The sequence below is a fragment of the Struthio camelus genome, chromosome 2 (genome assembly GCF_040807025.1).
Source record: "Struthio camelus isolate bStrCam1 chromosome 2, bStrCam1.hap1, whole genome shotgun sequence".
Lineage (NCBI taxonomy): Eukaryota > Metazoa > Chordata > Aves > Struthioniformes > Struthionidae > Struthio > Struthio camelus.
This window is the reverse complement of record NC_090943.1, coordinates 150,812,338-150,831,479: the sequence shown is the minus strand read 5'-3', so window position 1 is coordinate 150,831,479 and position 19,142 is coordinate 150,812,338. Positions and strand designations below refer to the sequence as shown.

Here is a 19,142-nt window from a genome sequence, read left to right as displayed (position 1 = left end):
CAGGTCTTGCCTCAGGCTGGATTTGGTAGGAAAATTTTCAGTTAGGAGGATTGCATCACTGCTGTAGTTAGGGGAAATATGCTATGCCTATGCTACACGGTTTTTAAAATTCATGACTGTTTACTGAGAAGATCAAGCAGCTCTGTGTTCACAAGTAGCACTTATTTGACATTTGACAAGAGTCCGAGTGCTGCCAGGGATGCGCCTTTTTTTAACGCCAAGAAAAGGAACCCAATTTGACCAAATGATAAGATTCTGAAAAATCTCAGTTTACGTATGGTCAGTAGAGATTTGTTAGGTTCCGGCAGTTTCCAAAGACACCATCTGCTCTAAGTATGTTTCATCCCTTCACAGCTTCTACAAGCCAACCAGACATGTCACGCCTCTTCCCACAGAGTGACTGCGTGTGGTACCCTAGGGGTGTGAGGCACGCAGGAGCAAAAGCACTGCTCTACAAGTGCTCCTCTTGTCTACTGAGCACTGTTGGACGGGACTGAACATGTTGAAGCCAAATATAACCTGAACAGACTCTTTCTCCCTCTCCCTCCCCCTCCCCCCTCATGCTAAAAGTATAAATAAGGCCCAGACTCACAGTTCTTTTGGTTTGTTTGATTTTACCCTTTACTCTATATGCTTTGTGCCACTGGGGTGATTAATATGTAACACATTGTTTCAAATGCAGGGTTTTAGTACTTTAGTCAGTCCTGGCCAGAGTTCCTCAGGGATGAGAAAGCTTACCTGGGCCTACCATAGCTGACACTGTCAACATAATATGGTGGCAAAGGAGGGGATGAAGCCAGAACTAGTCACTGAATGGACGGTGCGTGGATTACGCCCTAGCTGTGCCCAGGATTCTGCGAAAGACATAAAGACAATAAAGTTTGACCCTTTTGTTTCCTCTCTCTTTTTAAAATTTTTCCATATCTCCTCGTGCCCTAAACGGAGTTCAGTTTAGGTGTTCAGCAAGATGATAGCTTTGTTCTTTAAGAATCAAGAAAAAAGAAAAAAAGAAAGTTTTCTCTTAATACTGTGCTGGCATTGTACTTTTAGAGCCCCAGGAAGCCCTGACAAGTGACTCGCTCCTGGTTTTAGACTCCAGTCTGCCTAAAGGAGGCTACAGAAGCTCCTACTTTGAAGTTTGGGTTCATCTTGGGTGTCAGCCAGTTCTTATTCACTTCCCACCTCTTCAGGGACGCACTACCAACATATTTAAAACTGAACAACTTTCTCTTTTGAGGAGGGACATAAACTATGCTGAGAGTGAGGAGTTAGGGATATAAAATAGTCTGTTAAAAGAAGCTCTTAGGACCAGGATTAATTGCACATAAGACTCAGATCTCCTAAATGTGTCTACATGTCAGTGTCTACATGTGTGCTAGTCGTTAGCTGCTGCTAAAATCAGTGGAAATGTAGTCAGTACAGTAAGTGTAGAAAAGCAAGAGACTGGATTATTTGTAGAATAATTAATAACATGAGCTTTGCTGAAAGATTCTAAGGGTTAAACAAAATCACATGATTTGTTCTATATTTTAGTATGAGTATTCTTAAATTATTGCTCTAAGTTAAACACCACTCCTCGGCAGGTGCCAGAATTACCACAGCTACTTTATTAAAGAGAAATAAAACTTCTGTTAAATCTTCAGAGTAGTATCAGGTTTTAATGAGATTAGATCCTAAACTATGTTAACTGTACACCTGGTCAGAAGAAAAAACAAAAAATCAATGAAAGCATTTTCTGTGGGGGAAAAATGGACATAAGAGTAATATTTTCCACCTTATACAGATTTTGACAATTTTCCTAATTAAAAAAACTTTTAAAGTATGTTAATTTCAGAATGAGTCATCTAAGGAAAAAACCACAGAATTTTCTTGCTAATACTTGCTGATGCAAAACATAAAAATAATATATTTTGACTTGGAAATTTTGTGCTGTAACCTGCGAGCGAAGCTGTGCCTAGTGTAAAGAGAAAACAGAGCATAACACGGCCCTGCGGTCGCAGTGTATTGTCACAGCAGTTGCAATACTCCATTTGTTTTCACTGTCACTTCCATTTTTAATCTTACAACTTCCAGGCTAACAGAAAACATTGTGAAAAAAAGGGCTGTTTCTCCAGGCATGATTAAGGTCGACCGGTGGCCAGGGCTGCCGTCGTGGAGCCGGCGAGGTGCGGGCCTGTCCGCAGGCCTCTCCTCAGCGCCGCCACTGCCGCCAGGCCTCAGCCAGCCTCAGGGCGGGCTCCGGTCAGCCCCGGGCTCCTCGCGGTCTGATTGGCCGACAGCAGCCGCTGCCACGCCACTTGTGTTCTCATTGGCTGATCCACAAGGGCGTGGCTGTGACTAGCCAATCAACGCGGCGGCGCGGGCCCGCAGCAGAGGCGGCTGACGCCACACAGCGCCATGGCCGCCCACCTCGGTGGTGCCTGGGATGCTCTTGAGCGTGCAGCGGGTCAGGCCCGCAGCGGTGTCTGCCCTGGGAGCGCCCGCACCTGCGGCTGGTGCAGCGTTTCACACCGTGCACGGTGGCGGCTGCTCTGAACTATCGGTAATAGTCGGACTTCTTCAAACCACGTTGGCTGGTTTGGGCCATTTGCCTTGTTTTACACCACTTTAACTTGTAATTCTTCATCGCAGAACAGATCCCCTGTTCAGAGGAAGGAAAGCTGAAAAAAGAAAGCGCTTGCTGTTTCTAAGTGCCTTCCAAATACGACAGATAGCCAACAACCTGTCGAGCAGGGAAATAAGGTCTCAGATGGTCTCCTTTCTACCAACAATGAGGTAGACTCACCCATGTTCATGAACGCCGTTTAGGGTCTGTGGATTATTTAAACCCTGTTTTGAGAGTACCTGGGCTTTGTGCTGACATACCAAATATACCTTATGCTTGTTTCCACACTTCATTTCACAGTGAGCAGCAACCAGGCATCTAAAATCCCTTCTATTCACAGGATTTAGGTAAACCGGCAGGGTTTACCAGCAGTGTTTTCTCCTGCTCCCATGTCTCTTTTCCAGGGTTCGCAGCATCGATTCACAATATGGGTGTGTATCCAGAAACACACACACAACGTTCACATGATTTCCATTTATAATTGTTAACATCATATAGCTTTTCAAAAATATTTTCCCCATATAGAATAGAAAGGACTGCTGCAAGAACATCACAGGTGCAAGGGACAGCTTGTGTGTGTTTAACCAGAAGGAGGAAGATTAGGTAATGTGAAGGTCGAAGACTAAGGATACATTGATAGGAAAAAATATATATATATTTTGCTTGCGAATAGGAGCCAAAATGTTGACTGCTTCAGGTTCAATCGCTAGAGAATATCTTACTCATTTCACTGTTATCTAGATCTAGCTACATTTTCGGTGTTTTCTTAAAACTTAAGATGAATGTGAAAACTCCAAAGTATTTATTGTAATTTGCATGCAATGCTCTCTTTGCTTAGCATGAAAGGTTCTGTCCTTTGTTAGGGATTTCATTTTTATTCTCAAAGTGCACAAAGGATTATGTCAGTGTAATAGTATCAGGATACTTTTGGCTCACGGTACTCCTTTGCTCTAGTTCACAGATATCCCATCTGTTTTCCCCACGCATATTCTGCAAAGATTTGGACCTCAAAAATACACTAAAACATATTGACACTGGGGACTTGCATTACATTAACATGTAAACCACAGTTCTACCTGAAACTGGAGAGTCTGTCTTGTTGGTTACAATAAGGTGTAAAAGTAAGAAAACCACAACTTGTTCATATGAGCTATGTATATTGGTTTCCCACCCACACAGCCACAATTAGCCTTCACTGAGTAACGTATGGCAGTGTATAAATTAACATGAAATCATTGAGAAATACCTTCAATTCATGGAAGATACGTTGATGGTTCTAATGAAACCAGCTCAGTAAGTTTCCTTGGTTGCATCCTGTAGTAGAGCTGAAGGTGGGAAAGGTGCCACATCCACACGGGGAAAAGATGGCAAATGCATATTCTGAGTCTTCGCTATACCTAAAAATAAATTATAAATATTTAGGAAGGTTTTCAGATCTGAAATGCAAACTCAGATGCTATTAAATTCACTAACACAGCTCGCAGATGCATATGCTGCAGTAGTTGTACTCCAAATTCAAACGTGTTCAAACTTAGTACAGCATTTTTCTTACCAAGTGAAAAGGAATGATGTACTCTAGTTCAATTTGTATGCTTCCTGTATCAATAGCTAATTAATTTCCTATTAAATAACCAGCAGATACATTTATATAACCATAAACATTCTTCATATGATTCCTGATATTAGTACATGAATGCATATAGACTACCACAATCTTTTCAATCAATATATTCACACCCTTAATAATTCCCTGATTTCAAGAGTCTATAGCTTCTGAGGCTCTTCCGTTTGGGACGCTGACCTCTCTCAGGCCTCAATTTTGCCTAGAGGTGATCTGGTATTTTGTCTGATATATAGATAAAAAGATAAGCTGAACAACGCTGCGATGAGAATGAGCTTACAAGTTTTTACTGAAAAATACTGAAAGAATACTGATGTACCACTTTTTTTTTTCAATTATCTACTGCTTGAAGTTGAGAGGTGAGATTCATCTTGAAAGGACCTCTCTTTGAGGGATTTGCTTATGGAAGAAACTGGCTTTTAGCTAAAAATAATATAATGAGCATGTATGTCTTCTATACACATTTTAGGTAAACTTGAATGAGGATGCACATAGCTTAACTGAACAATGGCTTCAGTGTCCTCAAGGGTATTGAGGTTTCTAGCTCCATACCTTTCAGCATTTGGGACTAAGGTTTTTATGTCTTTGAATTACTGGCCTATAAATAGGATCACTTTCAAAACCTGTCAGGTTAAACTTCTACTCTTAGTACCCAACCTGTGAGAAGAATTAAGGGAGGCCTCGAATTCTGTTCCCCCTCTTCCCAGGAAATGTCTTTCAAAATTATCTCTTACTGTAACTTTAGTGGTGACCTTTATACATAACATATTATAATCACAGTTTCTAAGCACCCCACCTGGATCCATATTTTCTTTGGTAAGCTAGATTTGTGGCTGTCCATTCTATAGCTCTGCAGAAAGCCTTGGGTCAGTTTCTCCGGATATCTTCTAGCTCCTCTCTGAGCTCCTCTGTGACTTCCCTCTGTGGGCTATTTTTTTGCTGAGTTTTTCCCATAATCATCTCAGCATACTACAGTTTCTCTTTTTCACAGAATACTGGATGCTTCCGATCATTTGGATTTAGCACATTGATATTCTAAGGTCTTTCTGTAAATGCATCAGCCAGGAATTTCTTCCATTTTGAATAGCTACAGATCACTTCATCGCAGTTTACCTACTCTCTCATGGCTTCTCCAACAAGAACAAGTGATGAAAAGGAATTCTTTTATTATGTTCTTGGCAGGTTTCCACAGTATTTTATATGGCTTCTTAGCTACCAATACGGTTTTCAAGAACAGTGAAAGGGTCAACCCTTATAGATATAGCTATGCTTTCTAGCTCACTCCTTAAGCAATCACCCATTTTAGGTACGGCTAATCTAAAGTAGCCATTGTAAAGAATTCAAAAGACTGTTCCCCTCAGGGAGCATATTCACTGCCATAATGCTGTTTAGAAAGTTTTCCGTGGTCTCATATCTCACAAGTTGCTGAAATACTATTGAAAATTCCTGAAGTAAATAGATCTGAATTCTTTGTCAGTTGTTCTCCGGTACTACATTCATTCTTCTGTTGTTGCTTGCACTGCTACAATGGATAGCAAAGCTTTTGGGGGATTCGAAGGTATTTTTTGTTTCTGAAGGGGAGCTAATCCCATTTTCCAATTCTCAGCCCATTCAAAAAAAAAAAAAAAGATATGGCCATTGTATAAATGATATGTGCACCGGACCCTTAAGAACCAGCAAGAGATAGAAAGACAGGAGGCAATGAGAAAAGGGACTCTTTTTTGCTAGGTTGCTTCTGTAAATGTCCAATGCTGAAAAAATGTTGCTGTTTGGTAGAAGTGGAACAAAGAAAAATAGAAAAATCCTCCAAATATTCCTGCTGTCCCCCAACAGGGGCTAAATTCTCAGAAAAAGACCCTTACCACAGAAAAATCCTAAACTTTAGGGAATTACTGTTATACAGGTCCCTTTCTGAGGAGGAGCTGAAAGAGCCATAGTGTTGCTCCTGTGCATCTCACTAGCCACCCCAGAGTGGTAGCTATAGCTCTATTTCCCTTCTGCTGCTCCTCTCCTCATGAATGGCCATTGATAAACTAGGAAAGAAGGTTGTGTTTTAGAATGGACTTGCCAAAATGATTTTGAAAAGGACTGTTTGCTTAGCATAGACAAGAAAAGTCACATTTCTAAATATGTTATCAAATCACAGCCAACCCTGAGAACCTGAAGACTGGTATTGGAAATAGTCTCTAGAAACCGTAAGGTGGCACTGACAATCAGCCTACTTCAAAAATGTTTCAAATGAAATATGACAAATTAGGTACTGACAACACAGGACGATGGTACGCTTGCCATTTATGACAGTTTTTTTGCCTTTAATGGAAGCAAGCAGCTGCAATGATCATGCCAGCGTTCTGCTTTTAGTTTGAAAGAGAATAGCTATGCTTGACACTATTGGGTTTTGGTTTAGAGCAAGTGAGTCATTGCTACAGCCAAAGATAATAGCTGAAACTGAGAGGATATTTCATAAGGACTCCTTTTCACAGACTTCACTGGGTTTTTGAGATGACAAAACTCGTGTCTAGCATGTATCCTGTGTCCTGCTTATTGTTTATAAGCAATAAACCATGGTTGAGGCCTGCCTAGAAGAAGGAAGTGTGTAACTGGGGCGTCAAATAACTGCCTTTGCCCTGCATGTTGGCTTTCCTCTCATGTTCTAAGGATTTAAGAGTCTTGGCAAACTAGTGGAGGGAACAGGAGAAATCCAGTGTTCCAGAAGGGAAAATACTCATGACAGGTCTGCACACACCAAGTTCATAAACTCAGTCAGAAATCAGACAACTTCCCAATAAAATCCCCAAGCCGTCACTAGATTTACACAGTGTGTTTTAACAGAACATTATCATGTCTTTTCTCTGTGCAGCTGTTGGTCATTTGCAAGAAAGATAGGCTCAATAATCCAGAAGAAAGACTTGCAGATATTAATGAATGAACAACTTATCTAGAGATAGAAAACACTCCTGAGCAATATAAAGGATAACATCATTCAACAAATGCCTTTCAGTAGCATCATTGACTGTTGTGGTAGAAAGGTGGCCTTTCCTTAAAAGTCCCCCAACTATTTCTCAGACCTTTGCTTCTGGCTAGACCATACTGTCTCTGAATTATTCTACTTTTACCGTTTTTTCATTTAGAGATATATTTTTGTTGGTTTTGCCATTGCATATGAACAGCTGGAGTTTGTCTGTCCGTCGGCCAGGTGGTCTCCCTCAGCAGCATTTAAACTTTGTCATCATTGCAGTTGAGTGGAGGAAAGGGAGAAGGTCTATGTCGACTATCCTGTTCAAGTGAACTTTCAGAGACTGATGCTTTGATATCTCCTGTGGCAGATAGTAAACATGGCTTAGTCAATGAAGCTGCACAGACTCTGTAACTGCACGGTTTGTTCATCCCTTCTGCTCCAATCTATTTCAATACATGAGAAATAAGAGAACCTTGGACATGGCCACCCAAGAGTGAAGACTCACCTCTGCTAACAAATACAATTTGTACCAACTAAATTAAGAAGAAGGATGGATTCATCTATGTTACAGAAATGTACCACTGAGGAGATAACCCTGACTCTAAACTTCCATGGCTCCCAGAAGAGGTCAAGACAGTCTGCAAATGCCAACTAGAAAAATCCTGTCCGGATATTTAGATGGAAGAGGTGCCCCACAGTCATCCCATTGCTGCAGTGGACTGCACTATAGACACTCAAGCATCCTTCTTCCGCATTTTTAAAAATCAAGCAATGACAGGGTATGCTCCTCTGGCCATGATTTACATCTACCATACCTTTGAATAAACAGCTACCTGCCCACTCAGTCCCTGCCTCCATTTCAGCTGCAGTGATATGCCTCGTAGCATGGAGGTCAGGCTGCTTAAGTCCCTAGACAACCTCGTGCTGGTATGACACATGCAGTATTACTTGGAATTTAAATTAGTGACCGTAGGTTGAGAGGCTCTTTGGTTTTACCACTGCAGTAACATGATCCCTCTGGCAGCAAACTTCTGTTTTACTGAAATACTTCTGCCAGTGGGCACATCCTCCAGGACAAAGCAAGAAGTGATCACAACAGAGATGGGTTTGGTAGATATAAATTCCCTCTTTTAGGCTGTTTCTTTTTATGGTAGCCTGTGGTTTAATAAATCTACTTAACTCTTACCTTCAGGAACCATTTTTATTCTCTTAACTTCTTAATGTATGTGCTTTTCCAGTACAGCTATCCATGATTACCTCACTGCAAAATTGACAGGGTGGTACACTGCAGCCTTTGTTCTGAACTTTTTTCCTAAAGGGCTTCAGGAATCACAGTGGTTCCTAAGATAATTCAAGTGAGCCAGGATCCCCCTTCCCTTCTCTTCAGGTAATCTGTCTGGAAACAGGCAAAAGGAAGCTTTGAAAACTTTCCCAATGAAAAAAACTCTGGCGTTTACTACATACCTAAAGGCAAATTACTGTAACTGTGATACTAAGGCATTCTCAGAATAATTTCTTCACTGACACATGCTCTGCTGACATATAATAATAGCTTTTAAAAATATCTTCCCCTCACCTTTCATACTCATTCACATAGAACACCTAGCTTATTGAATTTCTAAATGTTAATTCATAGCTCTTCATTCATCAATTTTTCATCATTTCTTAACATTAGTAGCTGTTATGTAATTTACAGTAGTTTAAATGCCAGCTTCACCCACCTATTTGCATATATAGTGGATGAGATTTCTTGCATATCTTTATGATCATGCACAAAAGATGGAAGGGCTTGCTCAGGTTTTTCAAAGGGTATAAACAGACTTCAGTAACCATCCAGTTCTTAAAGTACAAGCAAAAATAAACTTTTAGCAGATGGAAGCAAAAAAAAAAATCAGTGCAGTTTTGTATCAGTTATTTCAAAAACACAGGAGGTTGAAATTAATTTCAAATTTGCCCTGAGTTTATTAGACAATCAGGCACTCCAAGTCTATTCAAAAAAAAAAAAAAAAAAAAAAAGCAAACAGAAAATTTCAGAGGTATAATACATCTGTTTCCAAAATACTGCTTCCTTAATATATTTTTAATTGCTACTTCTATGATTGTAGGGACAAGATATTTGAAACCTATTTCAACTCATCTAGGGGAGAGGTGTATACACTAGCAGTTGGACAATTTCTGACGAGTGGGATCCAAGAGCTTAAACATTTACCAAGTTTGTGAGCAGTAAGTAACCATTCCTAAGAACGGGCATTGATGATGTGAAGGTAGAATGTTTACTGATATTTCAATTAGAAATTATTCGTATTGGAGTAGCATAATGAGGTCCATTCACAACTGGATTCCTGTTATTGTAGCTGTTAAGTAAATAAAAAATGAAAAGCGCCTACTCCAGTTACTGGGTAGGAATTGGCTTGGTATCATCCACCTCTAACATAGGAAGAGAAAGATACAAAAATTCATATGGGGAAAAGAATAAACGAAAATAAACACCACTGTGGCTTGTATCTCCCTTTCTGAAATCTGTCAGGTTTTAGAAACTGTATATGTTGTTCCACACAGTGCATTTTTTTAGCCTCTCTCTTCTTCCTCTCCAGACTCTTTTTACACTTTAATTAAGTCAAAGCTTAGGTATCAAACTGTACCATTAAAAACTCAGAAGTAGATACATGGTCTGCAGATTTTAAGTTGGAATAATGAAAGAATTAGACGCCCTGACTGCCCCTATAATGCTGAAGCCCAGTCACCTGATCACTGACTGTGGATGACCTGAAGCCAATAGTGACCTAAGTTTCCACCGGCACACCCCCAAAATGTTCTCATTCCTGATTGTGGCAGAATTGCCAACTTTTGGAGCTGTTATTCTGCAGCGCACTGATGCTCTGGCAGGATCTACCACTTTCACCTTACCAGCATGGCCTAATTTAGTTGCTGTTCTCAAGAATATTGTGACCAGATTGCCATTTGCCCAAATATGGTGGAGAAAGAGGAAGTAAAAGCAGAATAACAGGGTAAGACTATCCTAACAGATAGTTACCAAGGAACCAGTGAAAGGCAGGACATCTGCAAGACATCTGTTCCTTACCTTATTTCACAATAGCTTGTTCCACATAACCACACCCCTTGACATGAGTGATGGCTGCAGCATTTAAGATCTTTGCTGAGCAACAGTTCACACCACAGACAGTTCTGCCCATCCAAGGAACGTTTGTTTAAAAGCAGATATATATTGAATGCACATTTCCATGTTGATTTGTTCACATTTTTTAAGCACTCTGCACACCTGATGACGGCCAGAGCATTGCTCCTTTCTGTTACCACCCACCGGCAAAGGCATGCTCTAACTTCCTTCTTCACCTTGCACTGCCTGCTCCTCAGGACAAAGTGCTCTTTGAAGACATTAGGGTGGGTGATTTACTGCTGGTTCTGACAGCTCCATCAATACCCATTTCCACTGGTTTGTCAAGATGGACACCACTTTACTGGAGCATTATGAACCACGCAAAGTTGTTTGTCTACAAACAATAACAATAACACAGGATTTTCCTGAAAGGACTCTGCAGCAGAATCTCTCAAGCGACAGCCTCTGCAGGGGTTCAAAGACCTCCACAGTCTTGGACTTCATCTGGTCTTGCCTTTTCCATCTGACCCTCCTCCCAGTGGCACGTTTTTGCCACTGCTTTAGCCAGACCTCATCACACTTTCTAATCCAGCCACGTTTTCCTAGCTACATCCTCCAGTCTTCTCCTTTGGCCCAACTGCAAACGCTCCTCCCCTACAGTACAGCACAGAGTCTTTCCTGCCAGTCTCCCTAATCAACTAAATTTGGGTGACAGGGGGGTAAAGTAGGAATATATTATAAGTTACACAGGAAAAGAAATATGACAACTAAGCTATACATACATAAACAACATGCCGCAGCTACAATATACTTCATTAATTTAGCGTTCATTCTACACCTCTGAAAATAAAATTGCATTCCTTTTAGTCATGACCAAGGAAACAAATATGAGACTTCCACCTCTTTGTTTACAAGCATTGCTCCCATGACTGTGGCGCGTTGCTCTGTTTCTCTCCTTTCACTATCGCACCAATTACGCTTACTTGCAATCTGTCATGAGTGGGACTCTCCTTCCAGTTCTATGAGAAAGTCTGAGCAAAACTAGGAGCAAGAAGTTGGCTCCAACTCCTTAGCAAACGCAAAGCAGAAATGTAAGACGCATTAGCTCTTTTTACAAGAGCTAGGACTGCTATGGAAAGTAGGCCAATTAAATAAGTATGCCAATTTGTACTAATGTCTTCTCCAAGTGCTTTATCAGGTGCTTCTACTTTGCAAGCATATTGGGGCTGGATGGTCTTCATGTGCGCTACAGCACTTTCCCGCAGTTACTCTACTTGACACAGAGCCTCAGCAGCCTTGTCGTTTCAATTTTTCACTCTTTCTCTTTGTTCTTACGCAGCTTCAGTCACTCGTCAGATAATAAGCCCAGATATCAAGCCACTTAGCTCATCTATTTTATTATTATTTTTTATATCTGGGTAGGTTGCACTGCCTTATAAACTCCCTGTTTTGGTTAGACGTTTTAGCACTACTCTCTTCCCCTAAAATTAGTTTGGGAGGCAAAGGTAATAAGTGATTTTATATGACTATTTGCTTTACTGCAAGCTTTTTTTAATCTTTGAGGTTATTTTGGCATGCCAAACTGAAAAGATTTTAATGGAATGAGGAATGAAAGATTGCCTATAAAGGACTTGTCTATCATGCAGACAGCTGAAGGCTTACAGTTGAGCTTCTTAAAATATATTCTGACAGACATTTTCTGGCTGTAAATACTGATTTGATTTAACAACAACACTCTATGGGGACCTCTCAGAGTCGTCGAAGGAAAGCAGGTAGGGAGGCTAGTATGACCTGCCTCGCCTTCCAGGCTCCTTAGCCTTTATGAAGGACAGCTTTTCGGTCACCAGGTTCACTAGGAAGGGGGAGGCTGAAAACGCTAAACAGTGCCAAATACTGTCTGGTTTCCTGGGCTCCTTCCCTGCCCAAGAGTCAGTTCCCTGACCGCAGTATTTTTAAAAATGTCATTTTGCATTACTTCTCCTGAGGAAAAATTCTACAAAATTTCCATTCCAGAGAACATTTCTCATTTCCAAATTGTTGTTCCAAATCAGAATGATAAACATGCTGAAAATGGAAAAACCTCCCTGTGGCAAGAAAGTCTAGCTCACACACAGTTCATTAGACCATACGCAGTTCATCAGTAATCTAATAAAATCATGGCTCTACCACTGAAGACTTTAAGACTTTTCCTTTTCTTTCCTTAACACCGTTTCTTCTTACCTTGGCCACGCTGCAGGTAGTAAGAATTTGGCCATTAGCTTTTAACAGAGATGGGACTTTGCCTCCGTATCTAGCTAAGAGAATAGCTCTATAGCGCAGCTCCAGCTGCACACGGGCCACAAAAGAGACACGTCTGTGTAACGCCTGGGGTCCATTTTCATGCTTAGCCAATGGCAGTTCTTCTAAAGACTTCAGCGAACGCTGAGGATTTCGCAGGAAAGTGGAGAAAAATGGTTAAATGTCTGAAAAGATTTACATGAGAAAAGAATGAAGCTTAAAATGCATACAGCTTAGCTAAGCAGTGACTCAGAGGGATATGATTGCCATCCACAAATATTTCAGAGAGGTTAAACACATGGGTGGGGAGGAACTACTCAGATAACAAGGGAAAGGAAGCAGTATGATTACAGACAATTTGGACTGAACTGCAGACACGTCTTCTCAATGGCAATACTGGATAGACGGAACAATTTGCTAGTGAGACGGTGGTCGTCTCAGCTTTTTGGCCATTTACTGTCAGATGCAGAAAACATGTGGTGATGAATAATCCTACTGTAGAAGTAAATGGACTTCACAGATTTTTCATAAACTGTTTCTGTGATGTTTTCAAGCTTCTAGGCTCTCAGGATGGAAAAAGTAGCAGATGAAAAAGGTAGAAGCAGGTAGCTGTTTGCTACTTTAATCATATCTCTAAGTAACCAGAGTTGTTTTTATTTTTCATTCTATGTTACTATGCGTTTTAAAATTATCCTATTATTTCACTATCCCCAATCTGAAATTTGCTTAGCTTAATAGCACTGAATTAAAATTGAACTAAAAGAAACATACATCATCCGCATTGCTTCTTGCCTATAACCAAACCACTATGCCAAACAAATTATATTTAAATAGACTTACAGAACACTGTACTTACACCAGCACTAAAAAATATATCTGCATATTTTCTTTCTTTTCTGTCCTTGGGTAACGGTAACAGTAATGACTTACATTTATATAGCACTCTTCTTCTGGAAGGAGATCAACGTGCTGCACAAACTGATTTCACAGCCTGCACAGAAAACACATTTCACTCGAGTGTTAGGCCATCAGCTAAAGGCTGAAGTCAGTACAGCACTGGCGCACTTCGTTTACGTGGCTTAGAGAGAAGGACGCCTCCAGACAAAATCATAGCATCACGTAGGCCAGGACTGAGCATATTCCTTACATCGGTAATGATTTCTGGGATCCAGGGTGGCACGTACAGCATCACCACCTCTGCTTCGCAAGAACAACTGAGAGATCTGAAGTGTAATGTGTGCTTTATGAGGGAGAGGAGAGGATAAATCTTGTACCACCTAAGGACAGAAAGGAAAACACTGGCCCAGCCTCAAGATTGTATCTTTGAAATTGAATTTAAAATATCGGATTTAAGTTGCTTGAAAAGTGTTTTATGGAAGCTTGGTATGAATAGCGTAGAAAAGGATTCCATTCCTACTAAGGGACCTACTTAGGGGAATCTCCTGGGGTAGGGCCCTAGAAGGAAGAGGGGTCCGAGAGAGCTGGTTAATATTCAAGCGTCACTTCCTCCAGGCTCAAGAGCAGTGCATCCCTCTGAGGAAGAAGTCCGGCAAAGCGGGCAGGAGACCTGCATGGATGAGCAAGGAACTCCTGGCAAAACTCCAACAGAAGAAGGAAGTACACAGAATGTGGAGAAGGGGACAGGCCACTTGGGAGGAATACAGGAACGTTGCCAGAGCGTGCAGGGATGCGACAAGGAAGGCTAAGGCCCAGTTGGAATTAAATCTGGCAAGGGATGTCAAGGACAACAAGAAGGCCTTCTTCAAATACATCAATAGCAAAAGGAAGACGAGGGAAAATGTGGGCTCCTGCTGAATGGGGCGGGTGCCCTGGTAATGAAGGATACAGAGAAGGCAGAGTTATTGAATGCTGCCTGTGCTTCAGTCTTCACTGCTAGGGCCAGTGCTCAGGAATTCCAGACCCTGGGGACAAGAGAGGAAGTCTGGAGAAAGGAAGACTCTCCCTTGGTGGAGGAGGATCAGGTTAGAGATCTTTTGTCCAAACCTGACATCCATAAATCCATGGGCCCCGATGGGATGCACCCACGAGTGCTGAGGGAGCTGGCGGATGTTATCGCTAGGCCACTCTCCATCATCTTGGAAAGGTCCTGGAGATCAGGAGAGGTGCCTGAGGACTGGAAGAAAGCCCATGTCACCACCATCTTCCAAAAAGGGCAAGGAGGAGGAGCCAGGAAACTACAGGCCTGTCAGCCTCACCTCCATCCCTGGAAAGGTGATGGAACAGCTCCTCCTGGAGGTCCTCACTAAGCATCTGGAGGACAAGAAGGTGATCAGGAGTAATCAGCATGGATTCACCAAAGGGAAATCATGCTTGACCAATCTGATAGCCTTCTCTGATGGCATGACTGGCTGGGTAGATGAGGGCAGAGCAGTGGATGTTGTCTCCCTGGACTTCAGCAAGGCTTTGGACACTGTCTCCCATCACATCCTCCTAGGTAAGCTCAGGAAGTGTGGGCTAGATGAGTGGACAGTGAGGTGGACTGAGAACTGGCTGGATGGCCGAGCTCAGAGGGTTGTGGTGAATGGCGCAGAGTCAAGTTGGAGGCCTGTGGCTAGTGGTGTCCCCCAGGGGTCAGTGCTGGGTCCAGTCTTGTTCAGTGTATTCCTCAATGACCTGGAGGAAGGGACAGAGTGCACCCTCAGCAAGTTTGCTGATGATACTAAACTGGGGGGAGAGGCTAACACACCAGAAGACTGTGCTGCCATTCAGAGGGACCTGGAGAGGCTGGAGAGGTGGGCGGAGAGGAACCTCCTGAAGTTCAACAAAGGCAAGTGCAAGGTGCTGCACCTAGGCAGGAAGAACCCCACGCACCAGGACAGGCTAGGGGTTGACCTGTTGGAAAGTAGCTCTGCCGAGAAGGACCTGGGAGTGCTGGTGGACAACAAGTTAAACATGAGCCAGCAGTGTGCCCCTTGTGGCCAAGAAGGCCAATGGTATCCTGGGGCTGCATTAGGCAGAGTTTTGCCAGCAGGTCAAGGGAGGTGATCCTGCCCCTCTCCTCAGCCCTGGGGAGGCCTCACCTAGAGTACTGTGTCCAGTTCTGGGCTCCCCAGTACAAGAGAGACATGGCACTCCTGGAGAGAGTCCAGCGGAGGGCTACCAAGATGATTAGAGGGCTGGAGCATCTCTCCTATGAAGAAAGACTGCAAGAGCTGGGCCTGTTCAGCCTGGAGAAGAGAAGATTGAGAGGCGATCTCATCAACGTGTACAAGTATCTGAAGGGGGAGTGTCAAGAGGATGAGGCCAGTCTCTTCTCTGTGGTGCCCAGCAACAGGACAAGAGGCAACGGGCAGAAACTGAACCACAGGAAGTTTCATCTGAACCTGAGAAAAAACTTCTTCCCTGTGAGGGTGACTGAGCACTGGAACAGGTTGCCCCGAGAGGTGGTGGAGTCTCCTTCCCTGGAGATATTCAAAACCCGTCTGGATGTGATCCTGGGCAATATGCTCTAGGTGACCCTGCTTGAGCAGGGAGGTTGGACGAGATGATCTCCAGAGGTCCCTTCCAACCTAAACGATTCTGTGATTCTGTGATTCTTAGAAAGAGGCACGACTCCTAACTCAGATAAGTTGTGTGTCCTTACATAATTACATCACCTAAAAGCAGCACTGTGAAATTCAACTAAAAAGAAAACAATCACAATTGCACCATCTTCTTCTCTTCAGCACAAAACATTTCAACTTTATGAACCAGCATGCTCAATATGCTCTTCTTTGACTACCCATGCCTATGCCAAGCCCCTCACCAACCCAGATCCCTCCCTGAGCTTACTGTAGCGATTGGCCACAAGGTAAGGTCTAGATCTTTAAAACTGTAAATTAGATTCATACACCAACATCCCTCTCTAAGAGTCTGGTGTCCTTAGCCATCAAAGGCTTTGAAAAGGACCTACCTTTAAGCTTGGGAAACACTTGGAAGGCAAAACATGCTTACAGCTTAATGTTTATGTAAATAGGAGAAAATCAGGGCAGAAACTGGCTTGTCACGTAATTCACATGAATTGCAATTCATGCTCGTAGGTAAATGCTTAATATTAAACAACGGAACAAAGGTAACTAAGAGCAATAGAGCAGGTTTCCTGCAATAAATGAGCTCCCAGGAAGGGCGTGAAGGAGATGTGCTCTATCCCAGGCTTTTTGTCTCAGCACTCCTAAGCACAGAGCAGCACAAGAGAGGTCAGGAAACAGAATGACGACAGAGGAGCAGAAAAAAGCATTGAGCATCTGTTCAAGGAAAAAGAGCAGAAAAGAGATAAAGGTGAAGTATAGCTCAATCAAGCTTCAGCTGATTGTCCAAAAAGACACCTCCTGTGGACAAAATGGCACCTGAGGCAGATTGTTGGTAGGAGGAAAGTGAGAAGCTAGAAACCAGGGTTAAGAGATGGTTACTATAACTAAACTGAAAGGCAGTGAAGGGCATGGCAAACATTTTACCCGTAAACTCGGAAAGGCTGCAACTATATTGGCCCAGATTCCAGGTTTCCTTCCATATAAAGGGGCCCCTACTTTTCATAGGGCAGACGTAAATAAAAGCAAAAGCTCTTTACATATTGCTACACATACTGCTTTTCTCCAGTGGAGCCCTTAAACACAGCCTTTTGAGTGCAGGCCCATCGGCCCCTGCACAAAGCTGGCTCCTAATTTAGGGAAACTCTTGGTAGGGGAACAAGGCACTGGCTCTTGTATTTCCACCATGTACTTGGGTAAAAGGAGTCCATCTGGCCTTCTGCCTACTCCTCTGAATGGGAAGGCATTTTACTGTAGCAGGACCAACACGCAGTGAGCTCTGCTCTGTATCTCTCAGCAACAAAAGCAAAAGATGATTGCGACCCTCTGAGATTTCAGATTTTGCAGTCACCCAAATGCAAAAGGCGCTTGAAACCCTGAGCCATAAAAAAAAAAAAAAAGAAAAAAAAAACTTCTATCCATCCCAGGCCTTTGTTGCATGTAGCTTCTCATTTTAGGGCAGTAGCCTGCAAAATACATCTCCATTCCAACTTTTCTTCTAAGAGAAGTCTCTTGATGTATAGATTCTTTGTTCTCTATTTCCACTCACATCTGCCTGTGTCATGACTTCTTTTCCTCTTTAAATTTTCTCTCTTCTTTAGGCTTTCAAGCTCTTTTCTCCTTTACTCTTTTTTATCTAACCTCCACCCCCACCTTCTCCCACATACCTAATGTCTCAAATTCTCAGTTTGAAAGACAGAACTCAGGTCTTTCCAAATCCTCACGTATACAAAAATTTGTAAAAACTCATTCCTTGATCTTGGGTGCCTTTCTGTGTTACCAATTCACTTTCTAAAAGACTCTATGACGTATACAAATTGTTACTATGGTAGATACTAGCGTATTTTGGTGGAATGTCTAAAGCAAAGCAAAAGCTGATTGTCAACAAACATGTGAAAAAATATAGAATTATCTTTAACTACCAGATTTTTTTAGACCAGTAAGTACTCTATTGTCCATACATTCTTTCCATTCAACATAAAAAGGAACTCTCTTCAAACTCCTACATCATATATCCTGAACGCAAAGATGGGAAATCAGCTTTGTTCACAGCTGTTGAGTTTCAGTGATTTTTAAGAATTTGGCTTTCACACCAAGGAAAGATATCCCCTTATAGTACAGTGAACACTACTAAATATCTTAAAGGACGTGGTTTCCACTGCTTCTTTTCTTAAACTGGGTGGCCATCTTTCATCTTCACATCATGGGTTAGTCTCTTTTGGAGAAGCTCATGGAGGGATTTATGGAAGATGTATGCAAGTAAGTGCAGACCATTAGTATATACAGCAATAATAGCGTAGAATAAAAACAGCTATACTATTATCAAACAATTTGCAGTGAAAGCTGAGGTGCACCCATTTATCATCTGTGATTTATACAGAACTGACAGACATTCAGGGATTCCTGGCTGATACAAATTTCAAACGCCTGGGGCAACTGCCACCTGATTTTCACTTAATTTCATGTCTCAACTCCCACACTAGTAAAATAAAGTCAGAATGTGACCACTAGGGCTTCTCCTGCAATTAACAGAGTCAAAGCTTAAATCAGAAAGCAGAACTCAGGAACCCCTGCCCCCCCACACAAATTTTCTTTATTTTTTAATTGAAATTGTAAGCACTATCAATCTTCTGGAATGATAATTTAAGGAAGGCCCCTTCTATTGCAACTGGATTTCACTCCTTTTTCTTCCCTATATTACTTCAATCATGTGCAGAACATAACATTCCAGATAAAATTCCAGAAATGCGTTAAAAGTTTAGAAATTAGTTCATTTTGCATTAGTTCATAAATGCATGGAAAGAGCCATTTCTATATTCATCATGGATGGATACGTCCCACTAAGGTACTAAGGTGGCCTTTGGACAGGCCATGCTTCTTGAATTTAAATGCATATTGTAACTATAGCTCATGAGGTACATCAGAAGTATCTCTCCCCAAAGATACACGAAATGCGTATTTTTTTTTCTTATCTAGAGCATAACAGACTTTAGCAGCTGAACAGATTCTTTGAGTTTAATTAACTGAAAGCCCTA

At 42.0% G+C, this 19,142-nt stretch overlaps 1 protein-coding gene across 1 annotated transcript in view; it reads right to left on the bottom strand.

Annotated features, from left to right (window-relative positions):
* Positions 1–2,486: 2,486 nt before the first annotated feature.
* The window catches only part of TMEM64 (transmembrane protein 64), a 58,778-nt gene continuing 42,122 nt past the window's right edge, over positions 2,487–19,142 (bottom strand). Inside the window, exons 6-7 of the mRNA XM_068933081.1 lie at positions 3,852–4,002; positions 2,487–2,660 (exon numbers count right to left, since the gene is read on the bottom strand). The gene's annotated coding sequence lies outside the window, so the exon portion shown is untranslated. The remainder of the gene's footprint in view (positions 2,661–3,851; positions 4,003–19,142) is intronic.